Here is a 19,849-nt window from a genome sequence, read left to right as displayed (position 1 = left end):
GAGAAAAAGCTGTTGCTGAAGCACTGAGATTTACCAGTATCACTCAGTGCTTTCATGCTTGGTTGCAGAACTCTTGGCTGCTTACAATACCACATTCGTGTCAATTAACTAAGAGCTCTGTAGTTCTATAACAGACATGTCAAACACAAGGCCCGGGGGCCAGATCCGGCCCGCGAAGTGGTTTCATGTGGCCCACGAAGCCACCCTGGAAACAGTGAGGGAACGGCCCCCACTGCCTTGGCCCTGGCCCAGAGACCCTCCTCCTGCCAGAGACCCTCAGATCTGTCCCACTCCTGCCCAGGCCCCCATAGGCACTCTTGATGCGAACCATGTAGAGCTGGCCACGCCCACCCAGTAGGCCATACGCACTCTAGCCACGCCCACCCAGTAGGCCATGCCCACCGAGGCCACACCCACCCAGCCCCTTGAGGGCAACCGCAATGCTGATGCAGCCCTCAGTGAAATTGAGTTTGACACCCCTGTTCTATAATGACAAATATATATTTTATATAATGTACATTCAACTATACTGTGGTTTTTCTTCTTGAAACAAACTAGTCAACTATTTCTCAGTTACTAGTGAGCTTCAGAACGAGTCTGAAAATGCCGCATAAGTCTGCCTTTAATCATCCCCACTTTTAATCATGAATGAATGAAACTTTAATTATAACTTTAGTAATATAAAGAATTTTAAATAACCAACAAAAATCTAAATAAGATTTTTATCTTAGAAAGTTACAAACAGACTAAGGGCCCAAATAAAACTGGAATACAGAAAGTTTTACAATAAGATTTTAGGATTATAAATTACAAAGAGCCTCTGAATGAAAATAAATTGTGTTTTGGATTTTACAAAATGCAACATAGATTTATAAATAATTTCATAATTCCAAAAACTGAACACTAAGAGAACTAAATATTTTATGTAGAGGAACAATATACAGGCCTTCAAGATGGCTATGATAATAAAATACGGAATCAGAAAATAGTAGGCACAATATATCAACAATGACAATAATTCTGCTTCTATGGATAGACTACTGTATGTTCAGAAGAAGAACATCAGTCAGATATAGACAAATTTTGTTTGACATGTGCACCTGAAAAACCAATGGATAGGAGTTTTGGCAATCCAAAGCTTTCTCAGAGAAGGGCCCAGTTGAAGAGATTGCACAGTCCCAAACTGGATGGGGGAGGGAGGAATATGTTCAGGGTAACTTCTGCCCACTAGGTATAAGCAAATAAAGGATTGAACTCAATTGAATTTCATTATGTCATCTATGGGTTTTTTAATATTTAAAAAAAATAGACACACCAAGACAGTGACCTAGATAGTTTTTTTCCTACTGGATTTACAAATGAAGCTTATTAAAGCCTTGAAGAACTCTGTGCAATGGGACAAGGACAAAATACAGAGAAATCAAATTATATGACAAAATTTGAATTAATTGAAGATTATGACTGTTAAGGTAAAAGGAAATAATATAAAGTTGATTTATTTGATTAAGGTTAAAGCAAGATATATTGTTACTTCTGACAACCCTTTATGTTCTTTTTGCTGATACCAGGACTAAAAATATGATGCTTTATGGATTTTTCTATACATAACAAATGGAGTAGAGGTTGAAAAGATAATTGGTTGTAACTTTAGAGAGGGTGAAGTGTAACTAAATTTGCCTGTACTTGTGAGTAAAGGTGGAAATAACTTCTTTATATAACTTCATTTTTCTTTATTATATTCTCACTTTTTTGTCTTTGTCTTTTCTTTTTTTTTCTTTTTACCCCTTCTCTCTTTTCTTTTCTTTCTTTAGTTTTAATTTACAGATTTTACCATTATAATTTTTAATAAAAAGTAATTTTAAAAACTGAGCAAAGTTGTGGGATGGCCCTCTCATTTTTCAATGCAAGATAGGCCTAGTAGGCCAGAAGATCTCCAGAATCCTATTTGTTTTAATAGGTTTCTTCCTTTATGAATCACTGGAGGGTTGTGAAACAAGCTTCTACTTCCCAGTAATGCTTGGAGACCATGAAGTAGCAATGATGTTGAGGTCTATTGCCTTAATCAGACTTTTATTTTGAATATGCCCTGACTTGGTATTCCAGTTTATCAAAGGATAAATTCCTCATCCATTTCTTAAGATTTTCATTTGAACGTTGGCTGCTTCTTATAAATGGATTATCATTGTCATTTTCACCAACTCTTATAAATATGTGACTGTAAGTCAAAGAAAACAGAGCTATTCAGTTGGGTGCAGGACCCTGAGAATTACTCCTTGTCTTCCCAAAAGGAGAAAAGAATAACAAAAAAACCCAAAACCATATAAGACCACCAAAATCAAAACAACCAAAATCTCAAGGAATTTGCACAAGAATGCTTTAATCTCACCATAATTCTCAAGGTTTTGTACCACTTAGGGATTCCTGGCACTGTAGTCCAAGACATCTGGCGGCACTAGGTTGGCAAGCTCAAATACATGAATTGGAATTCAACATTCAACCTTGCCAAAATAGGAAAACCTTAACAGATGGCATTACTGTGGCTGATTCTCAGAAGCTAGGCAGACTTGGTCCTGGGTAGTACCTAGATGGAGAACTGCTTGGGAATTTCAGGATAATGATGCAAACTTCAAAAAAGAAACATAATTCAAACTCAAAGAAATGCTTCTTGTAATGCTGCCCTAAAAACACATGAATGTAATCAGCAAAATTTGATGTCTTTACTCTTCTTGAGTAGAAAATTCCCCAGTATAATGGAGGTCTGCCAACTGTGTCTTGCTGAAAAAAATATTGTAGGCTACACCACAGAAAAAATTAATAATTTCTGTAAAATTATTTGGCAATACCCCTGGATTAGACCATGTAACTATAGTCCGATTGTGAATTATTGGTTAACAGAATCCTGGATTTACTATATTAACACTGGATTCACACAACCTAGTGCACAGTTGAGCCATATTATATCAATGTGAGAACATTTATGTATGGAAAATGAATATATATATATATATCATTTATATCATCCTGCCCTTTTACAATTTTGAACTGTCAGAGGCAGAATATTCACTTGATCCCCTACCCTTGCTGCTTCCTCATTGATCTTTATGCTATTCCAAAATACTTTTCCAATAGTCAATGAATCCAATGGTTTTCTTTCTAAGTATATTTTAAGCTTTAGATGCAGGTCTTTAAAACTTGATCAATTGGCCACTTTCCATCCACTGTCCCTGGAGTAAGTGGACTGCACATAAAAATATGTAATTACTGCTATATTTTTATTTGCTTAGTATTTGCTTCCAGTATTTATTAATTCTGTTTCTTGAGTATATTTCTTCTACTTGGTATTATTAGATCAAACACCTAAGTAGATCAAATACCTAACAATAACAGAATATTCCAAGTCAATCCTTTGCAATTTAGCTTTAGTAAAGAAACATGGTGTCTTCCATATGTGTTGGGACCTACCAGAATTCCCAGCCACAACAGAGAGATACCAAGATGCTGCAAATGTTTTAAGATGAGCAAGAGCTATGAATTCAGCTCATCTGTGGCCAATTTTTTCAGGGCTTCAAAATATGGTAAGCTCAGAATGAAATCTGTCGGTGGGAAATTATAATGTATTTAAGATTATGCATTTCGTATAAACCTAGAAGCAGCTGACTCGGGGAAAAAATGCTCTATCTCATGATGCCAGCGGATGCTAATCCCAAACCTAGTTCTGAAAATACAGCGAAAGTGAAAGAATAATATTAGCATTTAACTGTCATATTATCAAGAATGCACTCTGCTACTGCAAAAAAAAAATAAATAAATCTTCTGCTTTATTTTAACAGGAAGAAACCCTGCCTCAAGACAGAATTGTAAGCCTTCTCTCTTTACTACCAAAAATGTCCTTGGGCAAAATTCACATAGTTCCCTATCTGTAAATGTGTGTGTATATGCATATTGCCATTTTCTTAAGTGAAAGCAGACTTAATGGATGCCCTTTACTGAATTTGCAAAAAGCAAGAATAAAAGATAAACAAGCAAGGGAAAAAAATGGAAAAAGAGAAAGTCAAGACAAAAACAAAAAAAGTGCAAAAAGATAAAAGAAACAAAGTAAAGAAAATAGAAAAAGAACCACTTCCAACTTTCTTTAGTACAGATATAAATAAAAAATAAATTAGATTCTTACTCTAAAATTAAATAGTCTACATTGTTTCTATAATAGCATATAATTCTAATCATAAATTTCCAAAATAAAAACTTTATTTCTTTCTGTCACAAAAAATCTAAATCTGGTTTCCAAAGTCAAATTGGTCAAAGTCTTTTCTTTAATCAAAGTTGTCAATTTTACCTTCTCCGCCAATTGCATCAGCTTCATCATCTATTCTTCCATATTTAAAAACAAAGTTCCATAAGATGTTTCAATCTGTCCAAAATAAAAAATATGCAGTTTCAATAGTACATTCACTTTTAAAATTTCTGTATCAAAATATACTTTATCCCAAAATCTACTAGTTCGCTAACAATAAAAGAATATACCCTCAGTTCAACAAACATTTGTAATTCTATTTTATGTTTTCACAATTTATGAGGTGCCAAACCATCAATAGATCATTTAAGTTCTCCTTAAAATTATAATTCAAATTTAAATTATAATATCAAATTTAAATTTTTCCATCAGCTATGCATACGAGATGCAATGACGAATATACCTTTCCAATTCCAGGTCTTCTCTTGTTTTTGATTCAAGTTTGACTTTGTTGACTACATGGAAATAATCCCCAAGATTTTCTTGAAATAACAATAAAGTGATTTGCCATTGTCTTCTTTGGTTTTCAAACCAAAGTCCTTCTACTTTCTCAGATGCTTTTTAAGTCATCACTACCTCTCAGTGCAACCTTTGTTACAAAGCTGTTGTGAGGATAATAGAAGAATGTTGCATGCTATGTGCTTTCTTGAGCCCCAGAATGAAAAGTGGGATACAAATAAAATGTTGGTAGTCAGTGAGAGAGTTATGCTTCATCCAAATCAACCTTTTAACGTTGTCTTTCAAGCTCCCTGGTAAAATCGTCACTGTATTTTGAGATAATAAATTCCCAGCTTAAGTCCATGCTATGCAAAAAAGTATTTCATGTTGTCAGTGCTAACTCTTCCACCTGTCACTTTCATGGACATTCATAATTCTTAGTATTTTCAGTGTGGGGAGTGGTGTAAGAACCATCTCACACAACTGTCAATCATGCATAATTTATTCACTTCAAGCATGCCACCTCTTAATTTGATTTTTTTTTTAAGTTTTAAGAAGGTTTTTTTGAGAGAAAAGTTTGTGTGTGTGTGTAGTAGTAGTAGTAGTAGTAGTAATAGTAATAGGTATTGTTGATATGATGCTAGTAACCAGAAGACTGTAAATTCTAGTTTTGCTTTAGATGCAAAGCCGTTTGGGTGATGTTTAGTCAATTACTTTCTCTCAACCCTAGAAATAAAGTAATGGAAAACCACTTTGGGGAAAAATGACAGGAGACTTGTGCTGGCAGTCAAAACTAAATTAAAGAGATGTACACTCACATGCATGCCCTTCTTAAATAGTGCTTTGCTTTTGAGGTGATGCCACAGATTGTATTAAGGTACATATAAAGAGCTCCATAGTTTTATTTTAAGTTCTCTTCCTACTTTTCTCACATGTTGTATACCATCTATCATCATTCCATGAGTAATGTGAGCAAGAGCACATTTACCATAAGGAAGTCTTGCTCAACCATACCTTGTTTCACTCTGTCCAACCCTATCATTGTAAGTCAATCTTTCTAATCCCGTTAGGGTTATCAGTTACCAGAAAACACCTTTGGTATGTATTGTAATTAGTTCCAGGAAACTGAGATTACATCATGTTTAATCCGATAGGCTGCATGGATCAAAATAGAAATCGGTACTGTGTCATTTAATCAGATCCAGCATAATTTATTTTATTTATTTATTATTTATTTTAATCCCATTTATATCCCGCCCTTCTCCGAAGACTCAGGGCGGCTTACAATTTAAGCACAAACCAATGAGCTTAGCAATAATAATTCTGCAAGCTTCAGCAAGCAAGCCTGCTGACATATAATGTACATCATTACCAATGATGATAACTTATGCCACCTTCAAAGAAAAACACAAAAAAACATCCTAGAAAAAGCCTGGTTGAGAAAGTTAATAAGAACAAAGAATCAAAATCCTGAGAATGGATTTCATATTAATCTCCCAACTAATAATTACATCCACCGGTGAATAAATGCACATATTTGGGGAAGGGAAGTCATTCCATTTTAATAATATAATAAAGATTGTTTATGTATGCATATATTTATTTTATTAAGTGCTGTTCACTGCCTAGAATCACTTCTTGCAAAATGGGTGGCTCTATAAATAAATAAATAAATAAATAAATAAATAAATAAATAAATATCTAACAGTCTTGTTTTCTGTCAGCATCTCTATCTATTACTTTGCTTTTTTCCCCCCAAGGATCACTTTCTCCATTGATGCTTGCCTTTGCTTTATCTACCCCACATTTTTATTGATGCTTATTGTGGCATAGGGACGTGGTGGCTCAGTGGGTTAGGATGCTGAGCTTGTCGATCAGAAGGTCGGCAGTTTGGCAGGTTGAATCCCGAGTGCCCCGTAACGGAGTGAGCGCCTGTTACTCGTCCCAGCTTCTGCCAACCTAGCAGTTCGAAAGCACGTAAAAATGCAAGTAGAAAAATAGGGACCACTATGGTGGAAAGGTAACAGCGTTCCATGTGCCTTTGGCATCTAGTCATGCCAGCCACATGACCACGGAGACGTCCTTGGACAAGCGCTGGCTCTTCGGCTTTGAAACGGAGATGAGCACCGGCCCCTAGAGTCGGAAACAACTAGCACGCATGTGCGGGGGAACCTTTACCTTTACCTATAGCATAAAATAAAATGAAAATAAAGATTATTTTTAAAAAGTGTGCAGGATAAGAAAGAAAGAAAGAAAGAAAGAAAGAAAGAAAGAAAGAAAGAAAGAAAGAAAGAAAGAAAGAAAGAAAGAAGAAGAAGAAGAAGAAGAAGAAGAAAGAAAGAAAGAAAGAAAGAAAGAAAGAAAGAAAGAAAGAAAGAAAGAAAGAAAGAAAGAAAGAAAGAATTGTCTTTCTCTCTGCAACGTAGTCTATCCTAATACAGCTACTATGACCGCAGCTTTTTACATTGGCTATAATTATTACAAACTAGTTCTTTAATTACTTAATTATTAAATATTCAATCTAAATTCTGAATTTCAATTTTTCTATCTCAAGTACAAAAATCAGAACTAATATCCCAATAGAAACAAGACCAAATAAAATCTCTCTGTTTGAAACAATTTACATCATCATCTTAACCAAATCCATTTTTTCCTTTCTTCCCTGTTGTTACATTTATTAATCTTTCTAAATGATCATTTATATTAAATAAAATCACTATACTCCTTCACATTTTTGAATCTTAAAGGAGAAACTCTTTTATATTCATTTTAAAACTCTAAACATTTCTTTAAAAAAAATATCTTTGTAACCAAAATAATTAATTAAAATTCATTTTAAACTCCCTTTTACTGAACACTGGGCACTATCTAACAAAATGAAATTCAGTGGTGAAAAAAGTAAGGTTCTACATTTAGGCAAGAAAAACCAAATGCACAGGTATAGTATAGGTGGTTCCTTGCTCAATAGTAGTAACTGTGAGAGGGATCTCGGAGTCCTAGTAGACAATCACTTCAATATGAGCCAGCAGTGTGCTGCAGTTGCCAAAAAAGCCAACACAGTGCTAGGCTGCATTAACAGAGGGATAGAATCAAGATCACGTGAAGTGTTAATACCACTTTACAATGCCTTGGTAAGGCCACACTTGGAATACTACATCCAGTTTTGGTCACCACAAGGTAAGAAAAGATGTTGAGACTCTAGAAAGAGTACAGAGAAGAGCAACAAAGATGATTAGGGGACTGGAGGCTAAAACATATAAGGAACGGTTGCTGGAATTGGGTATGTTTAGTCTAATGAAGAGAAGAATGAGGAGTGACATGATAGCAGTGTTCCAATATCTCAGGGGCTGCCACAAAGAAGTGGGAGTCAAGCTACTCTCCAAAGCACCTGAAGGCAGGACAAGAAGCAATGGATGGAAACTGACCAAAGAAAGAAGCAACCTAGAACTAAGAAACTTTCTGACAGCTAGATCAATTAATCAGTGGAACAGCATGCCTCCAGAAGCTGTGAATGCTCCAACACTGGAATTTTTAAAGAAGAAATTGGACATCCATTTGTCTGAAATGGTATAGGGCAGGGGTGTCAAACTGCCAGCCTGTGGGCTGGTTGCATCATAGCGAAACCATGCCCACCTCATTACTGTGACATTGCGGGTTTGACACCCCTGGTATAGGGTTTCCTGCCTGAGCACGGGTTGGACTAGATGACCTCCAAGGTCCCTTCCAACATTATTATTATTATTATTATTATTATTATTATTATTATTATTATTATTATTATTATTTTGTTTCAAATTCACTTTGAATAATATTTTGCAAACTTTAGGAATTTCTCAATATGAAAAAGAAAAAACTATCTGAAAAGAAAACTCTATATGAAAAGAAAAAAGAAGCAATCAATAGAAAAGCTATTCTAAGTTTATTTAACTTATTAAATTTAAGTCACTCCTTCCAGTTTGCAGTCCTAAAACAAAATATTTTTCTTTTTTGGAATGCCTATCAAATGAATATAAACAACTCGTTTTCTCTAAAGATTTTCCAATATGATTTTAAAGCAAATATGTCAACATTATCAATTTCCATTTTGATTTTAAAGTTGAAATCCCAAATGTGTTCTTTTGAGGAATGTGTAATTAAACATCTTCATAATAGGCACAGCTGATATCAGGTTTATATCCAAAATTGGAGTTAAATCCTTTGCATTGTCAAATACTTTCTGCACTTGGTTGCACCTCTGGATTATTCTTCTTTCTTCCAATTACTAAAGTAATGTGTTTAAATAATATTGGCAATTTCTGTTCTGGTTAAATGCCTTCTGTGTTATGTTCTTTAGTTTCCTCCTGTGGTCAAAGAAATATCTTTTTTTTAAAAAAATAGATCATTTGATATCCTGTCAATCCATTAAAGTCAGAAGATTTCAGCTTCCCACATCAAACAATACAAAAATGCAATTTGCAACTGCCAACATCAAATAAAGATGGCAAATTCGTGAAAATGAGGATATAAAATCACAATTTTAAAATCATATATTTATGTTACCTCACCTCTAGCAACCCTCTTCTTCATTTTTCAACAAGAACAATGTCCTAAAATGGCATAGATCAGGGGCCTTCAAACTTGGCCCTTTATGACTTGTGGACTCCAACTCCCAGAATTCCTCAGCCAGCGTGCCTGGTTGAGGAATTTTGGGAGTTGAAGTACACCAAGTCATAAAAGGGCCAAGTTTGAAGACCCCTGGCATAGATCTTCAAAAAGAAGTCATAGGCTGTGACTGAAGAGAGGCTGTTTTAAGTTATTAAAGATAAAAATCAAAGAAAGTGCTTAAGAAGTAAAAGGCATGAATTATTGTCCATTTGAAAAATAGATTCCCAATTGGCTGCTTTTTCAACAGTGAAGTGATTGTAGCCCTGATTGTCAGCTAATGGATTACTCACCTGGCTACTTTGGAGTGCTGCTTCAGAATCTCCTTGCAAACCACTGCAGTACGGAGCTTTTGTGGGGTTACAGCAGAGTCATCAAAATAAGGAATTCAGTTCCCAAAGTTTTTAAATTAAAAAAAGCTTCAACCCAGAAAGAGCTTTCTGGACTGGTCAGTCGTCTGTTTTCACTAGAAGTCCCACCCCACATTTTAAAGATTTAGTTTCTATAATGAATGCAGAAGAGTTTAGAGCAGATGTGGGCATTTTACAGCCCATGGGCCACATCCAGTCTGCAGGTTCTCCCAGCCCAGCCTGCAAGACCAGGTGATGGCAACTGGGGAGGGAATGTCACTGGTGGCAGGGAATTGGGCACAATCATCAGGGCGTGGGACATCAGTCACAGGGAATGGGTGTCAGCAGGGCGCTAGCAGCACCAGTCCTCTACAACAGTCCCTCATGTGGCCCCTTGAGAAAATGTATTGCCCACCTTTGATTTATAGAAAGATACTGAAGAGAACATCAGAGGTAGAGAATATGGCAACATTTTTCAATACCTAAAGTCATATAAAAGATCAATGCCTGTTTCCAATTTATCCAAGACCATAGGACAGGGGTCTTCAAACTGGGCCCTTTTATGACTCATGGACTTCAACTCCCAGAGTTCCTCAGCCAATTCCCTTGCTGAGTAACGGAATCCGAAATAAGCCTCCCTGTAAAATGGCTGCCTAGCTTCTGCATGAATATTCTCTGAAAAGGAGATCAACACTTCTCTGGCAGTTACTAATTTTTTCCTAGTATTCAAGAGGTATATTCCTTCTTGTAAGTTAAGTCCATGTCCTATGGCATGGGTCTTCAAACTCGGCCCTTTTATGACTCATGGACTTCAACTCCCAGAATTCCTCAGTCAGGCACACTGGCTGAGGAATTCTGGGAGTTGAAGTCCATGAGTCATAAAAGGGCCCAGTTTGAAGACCCATGCCATAGGACATGGACTTAACTTACAAGAAGGAATATACCTCTTGAATACTAGGAAAAAATTAGTAACTGCCAGAGAAGTGTTGATCTCCTTTTCAGAGAATATTCATGCAGAAGCTAGGCAGCCATTTTACAGGGAGGCTTATTTCGGATTCCGTTACTCAGCAAGGGAATTAGACTTTATGGTTTTAATGAATCTTTCCAAATCTGTGATCTGATTATTCCAAGCTATTAGCTCATACCTATTTGAACAACTATCCAAGAAACTGATGTGGGAAGGGATCATTCGGAATACTTCCAGCTTACTTACTTTAACAGAAACTGCCATAAGCTGAAGCTTGAACCCTCATTATTTAAGGAATAGAAAGAATTTTAGAACTTTTACAGCTCGATAGTCTTTTAATGTCTGTGTGTCACATAACTAAGTTATCTTCGATTATTGAATGCTCTTTTGCTAGATACCTGGATGGATACATGGATACACAACCTTCTGGAACAGACTGAACTACAACTAACACATCCTTCATCACGCTAGCTCTGCTTTCTGGATTGCAGTTTAGCAGTATTTCAAGTTAATTGTCAACATAATGGCTCTTGAAAGAGATGACAGTGCTATCGTTTCACTGACCTTGAGCAGCAAAAATGTGATTGAGGTCAATGGAATTTAAAAAGTCCAGTGATAATCTTTTACACTGGCCCAACACTCTCTGCATCTATAAAGGATATCCATCATCCGTTGCACCCCAGTATTACTGGGGTTTCTTTCAAATGTGAATGACAGGGCAGGGAGAGGCAAAAATTGGATGAAATTGAAAAATCAGATTAATGATATGTAGCATCAAGGTAATACTCTTTTTGAACTCTTGTGAGGTGTCATAATGGAAATAATTTACTGTATAGATTATAGATCAGTGATCATGCACCTGTTCTTGTAAAACTGGTAACAAATATAACAAGGAGCTGAAAACTGATGATGGGCCAGGAAAATTAGCTGAGATAAGATTCTAGCAGCTGGCCAAGAGTTACTTCTAAGAAGTGTTGTTCTCCGAATTAATATAAACTGCTGAAGATTTTTTGCTGCCTCAAGTAGCATTCCTTTCCAATCTATCATGAAGCTCAATAAGAAAACATAAATAAATTATGATTTGCTATAATGTGACACCCCAAATATTTTATCTGGCCATTTCATTATGCCTACTGCTATGAATGAGCCTACAAATAGATTGCATGTTAACTGAAACTTATTCTAGAGAATGACCTATCAGATATTGATCAAGCTAAAATTAAAATTAATAAACAAACAAATGATTGTCTAATTCATTTTGTCTTCATTTTCTCTAAGTTCAGGAGTATTCACGCATTCTCTTCTACCATCCGTGCATCACAGATGAAAATAGGTCTGTATATTTTTATGTTACGTATGTTGGGATGGATACGTACAGGCATGCATGCATGAAAGGAGGAGTGTGTTTGCTGCTAATTGCCATGCAAAAACAACACTAATTGTATAAACAAAGCATCCAAATAAAATTGCCAGTGATTGTGCATCATATGGAAATCATATGGAAGCCTGGGGAAAGAGCCTATTAATGAAAAAACAGATTTCTAATATTCTATAATCCAGTTGTTTTAATATCTAGAAATAAAAAAATCTCTTCAAAAATTTGCAACAGAAAGCAGTTGCCTTATTCTTGTGCCCCCTCTAGTGTTCGCTCCTAGATATTTTTACCTAATTATCTTGATATTTCGGACATAATATCAAGAACTAAGGAAAATAGAAACGGCCTTTCCATGTAATCATTTTCAAGGGAAGATATACTCATTTGCATTTAGTGCTCAGATAGTGCACATAGTTCCAAGTCAGCATAGCCTGGTAATGAAATAGTGGGGCTTTTTTCTAAAAGCTGAAAATAAAACAAGGAAAGTGTAACCTGATTCCAATGATTCTTTTTTCACTTAAATACAGGTGGTCCCTGCTTAATGATCAATTTGTTCAGCAACCATCTGAAGTTGCAACAGTGCTGAACAAGTGAGTGATACTTATAACCAATACTTGGAATTCCAGCCACTGCAGCATCATTGAAGTCATGTGATCATAATCAGAGCCCCTGGCTCCCGGCTTGCAGTCATGACATTGCAGTGTCCCATGGTTGCCATTTATAACTTCCTTTGCCAGCTTCTGAAAAGCAACATCAGTGGGGAAGCTGGCAGGAGACTGCAAATGGCAATTATACAATGTTGTTGCTAAACAACCCGCAGTAATTTGGGTAACAACAGCAACCATTAATTAAATAAATAAATAAATAAATAAACCGCCCTGAGTCCTTCAGGAATAGGGTGGTATAGAAATTTAATTAAATAAACCAGGAAGGCCAGAATTGCTGTTGTTGCTAAAAAGGAATGATGCCATGCTTTATGACTGTGTCAATTAACAACAGCAATTCTAGTCTCAAATGCTGTTGTTAACCAAGGACTACCTGTAAATAAAACAACAAACATCAAAGTATCACAATAAGATAACAACGAGCAATGTTTGCACCCTTCATCACTCCTTGATTGTGCTACTGAATTTTGATGACACAATTTTGCCTTTGTGGAAAAAAAATGGGGGTTTTAGAAGGTAGACAATGGGAATGGTTTGCATTTTACAGCCTTCATATTATAAATACATCCAAAAGAATAGGTGCAATGAGATACTGACTTGTTTCTTAGAGAACATTGTACTATAAAGCAATCACACCGGTTGGTTTTATGCAGCATGTTAAATCGCAAAGTTGCCAACCACATTTTAACTCAAAATATTTTATTTTAGATGTTATATAATTTTTTAATATTATAGTTTTTAATGGTTTGCTTTCAGAGCCTATTAGGGTTTCATAGAATATAAATGCCAAAGATTCCAACCCATACTGACCATGCATTGCTTCCAGCAGACAGCTAGTTTTCACTGATCAATGGTGACTGGGACCAGAATGTCTGTCGCTAAGTGACATGGCTGAAAAGTGCAACATCACATGACTGTCTTGCTTCAGGTTTCAATAACATCAAATACAGTTGCTATGGAGATTAGCAATTTAGGCAAGGTTAGGCGGTAACAGCAGATAAGGAATGTAAACCAAACAATACTCTCTGAGGAAGAAAGATTCCCTGGTTAGATTTACTTTTAGTAGGAGTACACAGAACAGAAGTCAAATCCAATGAGAAAGTCAGATAGGCCAGTCAGTTGGTCAACCAGTCTATGGTTTGATGATCAAAATTCATAGGAATGACATACCAGAGCAGGAATTCAAATGGTTGTTTCCAGTGAAGGAACATGGGTCAAAGCAGCCTCTTAAATCATGCTGTAGCCAGCTGCATTTAATCAAGAGAGTTAGTCTCTTGCTTGGCAAAGAGCCTCATAGAATATCTTTGCTTTGTGTCTCTTGAAGCTGACATTCCACAGAGTCTGCTGTTTTTTTTTCAAAATCAGATTTCAAAGTCTGAGGGTTAGGTTTAGGGGAGAAAGAAGCATTCAGATTTCCAATATATTCTGTTACTATAGCTATTCTAATAAAAGGAGCTTTAGATCTATACAGTTGTTTTTTTCCTAGTCTGATCTACTAAATATGTCTGATAGGATAGATATATCTGATAGGGCGTGAATATTTGGCATCTGTTTTTCCATATAGGGTTCTAATCTCTGTTGAATGATCATAATCATTGTTTGGCTAGCATGTGAAATTAAGGTTATTGTATAATAGTTTGATAATAACTAAATTGAGAGCATTGCCTAATAGTTTGGTAATAATTAGAATGCTTATTTAACTTTATCTTCTAGTGTTAGAGGTTCTTGTATCTTCTAACATATCTTGGATAGTGACATCTCTATTGTACTAATATTTCAGCATATTCCTACCATCTTTGTTTCATCTTCTTAAAATTATTTTTAAAATGTCTAAAAAAACATTAAACTGCTGAATCTTGTCCTGATGGGTTTGTTCTCTTGTGTTGTGCTATACATTTATGAAGTTGTTGTTTTGTTTTCCCAATGTACAGATCTGCATTGGGAAAACAAAACAACCACTTTATAAACATATGGCACAACATAGGAGAACAAACCCATCAGGACAAGAGTCAGCAATCCATCTGCATTTAAAAGACAAAGGCCACTCTTTTGAAGACAGCAAAGTCCACATTTTGGACAGAGAGGAGCACTGGTTTGAAAGAGGGGTCAAAGACGCCATCTAAGTCAAAACTGAATAGCCCTCTCTCCACAGAGGGGGAGGGATACAACATCATATATCTCCAGTCTACAACACAGTCCTTTCAAGAAGGTGCCACACACATTTGCACTACTCAGGTGACCCTGAAGACATAGATAAGAATCCAGATAGCACTAATGACTCGCTAAAAGAATGCAAATGACCTGCAAGGTGTATACATCTTTCCATTCTTCAGTTAGAGCTGAAGAAGCGTCTTGGATTAGAAGCGAAACGTCTTCAAAGAAAAACAAGAAAGTGTAGTTGCCTAGTGAAAAAGCATCTTTGGGATAACTATGACCTAGATGACTGAGAATTTCCATAGACATCTCAGTAGGCAGTGGGAATCTTGCAAACAGAGACATTATCTCAAGTTTACAGTATCTACGGTAAGATATTCATATAGGTTTTTATATATTTCTTTCGCTGTTTTTTTGTTTTTTTATATCTCTTTGTAGGGAATGTTTGGGCACAAAATTAAAAGATGTAGATTCCCTAATTCTTTGATAGATATGCCCCGATGAAATTATGCCTAATGCATATATTATAAGGCACAACACTTCCACAAACACTGATTACAATCACTAGTTTATGTATTTTATTCAAAAGTGTTTAGAAAGGAATACATTTCTATACATGATTAGTAACTGCTTGATATATTTATAGGAAAAATGTACATTACATATCTAAAAACGTGAAGAAACATTTTCCACTAGATGGCAGTATTAATATTTTTTTTTGATTCTTAAAATTATCATTAACATCAGAACTGGATTTAGATATGATTTATATTTATTTATATTTATTAAATTTTTATACTGCCCTTCTCCTGAAGGACTCAGGGCGGTGTACAGGGCAATAAATATTAAAAACAAAGTACAAAAGTTAAAAAACAATTAAATATTATGCCCGATATATACAGTAATTAAAAAACCAAGTTAAAACCCCAACCCCTAACCCATCAAACCAGGCCGGATTGCTCAAATAAATAAGTTTTTAGATCCCGCCGGAAGGAGCGAAGGTCGGGGGCCATCCGGAGCTCAACCGGCAAGCAGTTCCACAGGTCTGGCGTGCCCACAGAGAACGTCCTCCCCCTAGGGGCCACCAATCGACATTCTTTGATCAGAGGCACCCTGAGGAGGCCCTCTCTGTGGGAGCGCACTGGACGGAGGGAAGTTGACGCCGGCCGCAGGTGTTGCCGTAGGTAATCCGGACCCATGCCATGTAGGGCTTTGTAAGTCATTACCAACACCTTGAATCTCACCCGGAGGGCAACCGGCAGCCAATGCAGCTCGCAGAGCAAAGGTGTAACATGGGAGTATCGGGAGACTCCCAACACAACTCGCGCGGCTGCATTCTGCACCAGTTGGAGCCTCCGAGTGGTCTTCAAGGCAGCCCCATGTAGATAGCATTACAGTAGTCCAGACGAGAGGTCACGAGCTCATGAGTGACTGTACACAAGGCATCCCGGTCCAGATAGGGCTGCAACTGGCGCACCAGGCGAACCTGGGCAAAGGCCCTCCTAGTCACAGCTCCAATATGATCTTCTAAAGAGAGCTGTGAGTCTAGGAGGACCCCCAAGTTGTGCACCCTATCTACGGGGGGTAATAATTCACCCCCTATGGCAAGAGATGGAGTAATCTGAATTTCCCGGGATGCCGGCACGAACAGCCACTCAGTCTTGTCAGGGTTGAGCCGAAGCCTGTTCCTCCCCATCCAGATCCGGACCGCCTCCAGGCAACGGGACATCACGTCAAGGGCATCACTGGGGTGGTTTGGGGTTGAAATAAAAAGCTGGGTATCATCAGGTTAGACCTTGCCACCCTCATCACCGCGAGATAAGTTCTCGTGAACGACCTTAGTCGTAACCGGTCAGATTCGGATCGGCTGGACCTCCAACAGCTCTCTAGGCCCCGTCTCCGACGCTTCATTTCCTGGAGCTCCATGGAGAACCATGGAGCCCATTGGGATCTGCGCCGGATCAAGGGCTGCATGGGTACAACTCGGTCGAGTGCCTCTGTGGCCGCCCTTTCCCAGGCTTCCGCTAGGGCATCGGCCGAGCTGTGAGCAAAGGAGGCAGGTGAGGGCCCAAGCGCCGCCTGGAACCGCTCAGGGTCCATCAGGCGCCTAGGGCGGAACCATCTCATGGGCTCAACAACCCCATGACAGGGAGTGGCAAAACAGAAGACCAGCCGCAGGAGATGATGATCGGTCCATGACAGGGGTATAATAATTGGAGAACCCCCACCCAGATCATCTAACCACCATCCAGATAGAAAAACCAAATCGAGCGTGTGACCCCCCCCCATGAGTTGGCCCCTGAATAACCTGCATCAGGTCCATGGCCGTCATGGAAGCCATGAACTCCCGAGCTAACTCAGATGATCCCCCCAGGGATGGTAGGTTGAAGTCACCCAAAACCATAAGTTTGGGGAACTCAACCACCAACCCTGAGAGGATATCGAGAAGCTCAGGCAGGGCTGCTGCTACGCGACTAGGCGAAAAGTACACCAGCAGCAAGCCCAACTGAGCTCTAGGGCCGCATCTCAGGAGGAGGGACTCACACCCGACTATCTGGACCATGGTGGCCTCCCGCGGACATAAGGTCTCCCTCGCAACTACTGCCACTCCACCGCCGCTACCCTGGGTCCGAGGCTGGTGCAGCACCCAGAAGCCTGATGGGCAAAGATTAGCCAGGGGGACACCGCCCTCTGGGCCCAACCAGGTCTCCGTAATGCAAGCCAGGTCCGCATGCTCCTCCTCAATCAACTCACGAATGAGAGGAGCCTTATTCATTACAGACCTGGCATTGAAATACATGAGCCTGAGCTCAGGTGGCTGCTCAACCTCGCTCCTGGTACTGTTCTGAACCAGCCCTCTTCTAGCAAACCCCTATTCTAAAAGAAGAGACTGGAGAGCGTCCAAGGCTAAAAGGCTTCTGCCAAGATTTAATTACGCAGTTAACAAAAACACTAGAGCTTGTCTTCTCAAGCGGAAAAGTTGCTTTCAGCAACCAGCCCCTCCCCAAACACTCCTTTTATAGAGAGCTCAGGGCGTGGTCTCCCTGTGCCTCCTCCCGAGGAGTCCCATAGCCTTTCTTTGTTTGTTCCTGCTCGACTGCCTCCTGCGTCGGGCATCCTTGAACAGGGCCAGCTGTGGGTCATCATCCTCCGCACTCTCGGGCTCACGCAGCTGAGAAGAGGTCCCCGGCTGAGGACTCTGCAAAGCCTCCAAACCATCATCAGCCGGTTCGTCTCCCTCCTCCCCCTCATCTGAGTCCTCCGATACATCGGACCCGGCTGTCGGACCCACAGGCTGGCCCTGAGTCACAACAGGTACCACGGGCCGAAATCAGAGGGTCGGAGCGCATCACCGCTTGAAGACAGCGGGGACGCACTCCCAGATATTGATACGGCCCTCTGTTCATACACCTGCGGCCATTCCCCACCGCCGTGGGAATAGGCGTGATGAAGCCTTAAGCTATGGGAAATATAGAGGCAAGTGCTAACAGTGAATAAAGTTGTGTCACAAGTGAATTTGGAAAGCATGCTGCTAATATGCATAATGAACTTCTGATACAGTGAGGGAAGAGTGTTATGAATACATGTGGAAACAAAATATATCTTAACTAATGAAGGTTACATAAGCCTTACAGGAAATTTTAATTTACTTTCATATATGAAATTATAGTAAAACTGTAATAAATGAAGCAAAATCTGAAATTTTGAGATACTCCTTTTGATGTGCGGTTCTCAACCACTGTTTGTTTAACTTATGCTCAAATCCACCTTTGATTAGCACTAATTGACCTGTTTAAATACTAGTACTTTGAATTTGCAAAATTGTATTGAACTAAGAACCTAATGTTAAGTTAATTCATAAGACTGTGTCAGGAATGACAGCATTCAAAACAAAGACATATTGTACGATCATAATCATAATTGTCATTGAGCTGGGAAAAAGAATTTTCCTATTTTATTGAAAATAAAAAAACTTTCTGACTTCTAGTTTACAAGACTCAAACTAGAAATATCTGCAATTCAGTTTATTCCCAAAGAGAACAGCAACAAGAAAAAGAAGTTACCAAATACAAAGCCAAATAAGAGATGCCTAATTCCACACTGTTGGCACAATGGCTTCCTGATTATGATGAGCACAAGTATTCATAAAATAAAGTTAATCTTTACATGATGCCAGAATATTAAAAAAGTAGTACATCCTAGATAAGATGATAGTAGATGTCATCCTAGCTAATAAAACAACTGAAAGATCTCAATGCTGGTAAAAGGCTTAGTGTAGTTGGTGTGGAAACTGAAAAACAATTTTCTCTTGTTTTTGTTATTATGAGATTAAATGATATCTCAGTTTATTTCCTTCACATTGAATGAAAAAAACTTTGCTAATGGGTGTTATGATCATTAAATAGAATCCCATGTACAGTGACATGCAGCAAGTATAAAAAGGGGAACGTGAGGTGTCTAAATGTCTTGGCTACTAAGAACCTTTATAGGTGTCTTGTGGTCTGATGGTTTTGATCTCTCTGAAAAATATGAGAAGTGTGACCTCTGGAAGAGTTATGGGGAACCTAAAATGGTTCTGCAAAAATGAAGTCGATGACCACAGCAAAAATCAAGAAACCAGTGAGTAGCTGGTTCTGTGGAAACTCTCTGGACAGTGGTTTTTTGTGAGTTTGAGCACTGTGAGACCAAGGGATGAACCATCTTAAAATGGAACCTTTTAAAAGAAGCTAACTTTCTAATAACTTTTGAAAATTGCCTATTAGCCATTTTAAAGCTACTAGAGAACTTTGGAACAATAAGTTTGAAAAGTCTTCATTGGGTGAAACTTCAACTGTGAGAAGGATAAAAAATAATTATACGCTTAAGAACTTAAAGAATCCGAAATAACCAACATAAAGCTAAATAAGATTTTGATCTTAGAAAGTTATAAATGAATTAAGGGTCCAGATAAATTTGAAATATCAGAAT

Source organism: Vipera ursinii, assembly GCF_947247035.1.
Source record: "Vipera ursinii genome assembly, chromosome: 4".
Classification (NCBI taxonomy): domain Eukaryota; kingdom Metazoa; phylum Chordata; class Lepidosauria; order Squamata; family Viperidae; genus Vipera; species Vipera ursinii.
This window is presented reverse-complemented; position numbering follows the sequence as displayed.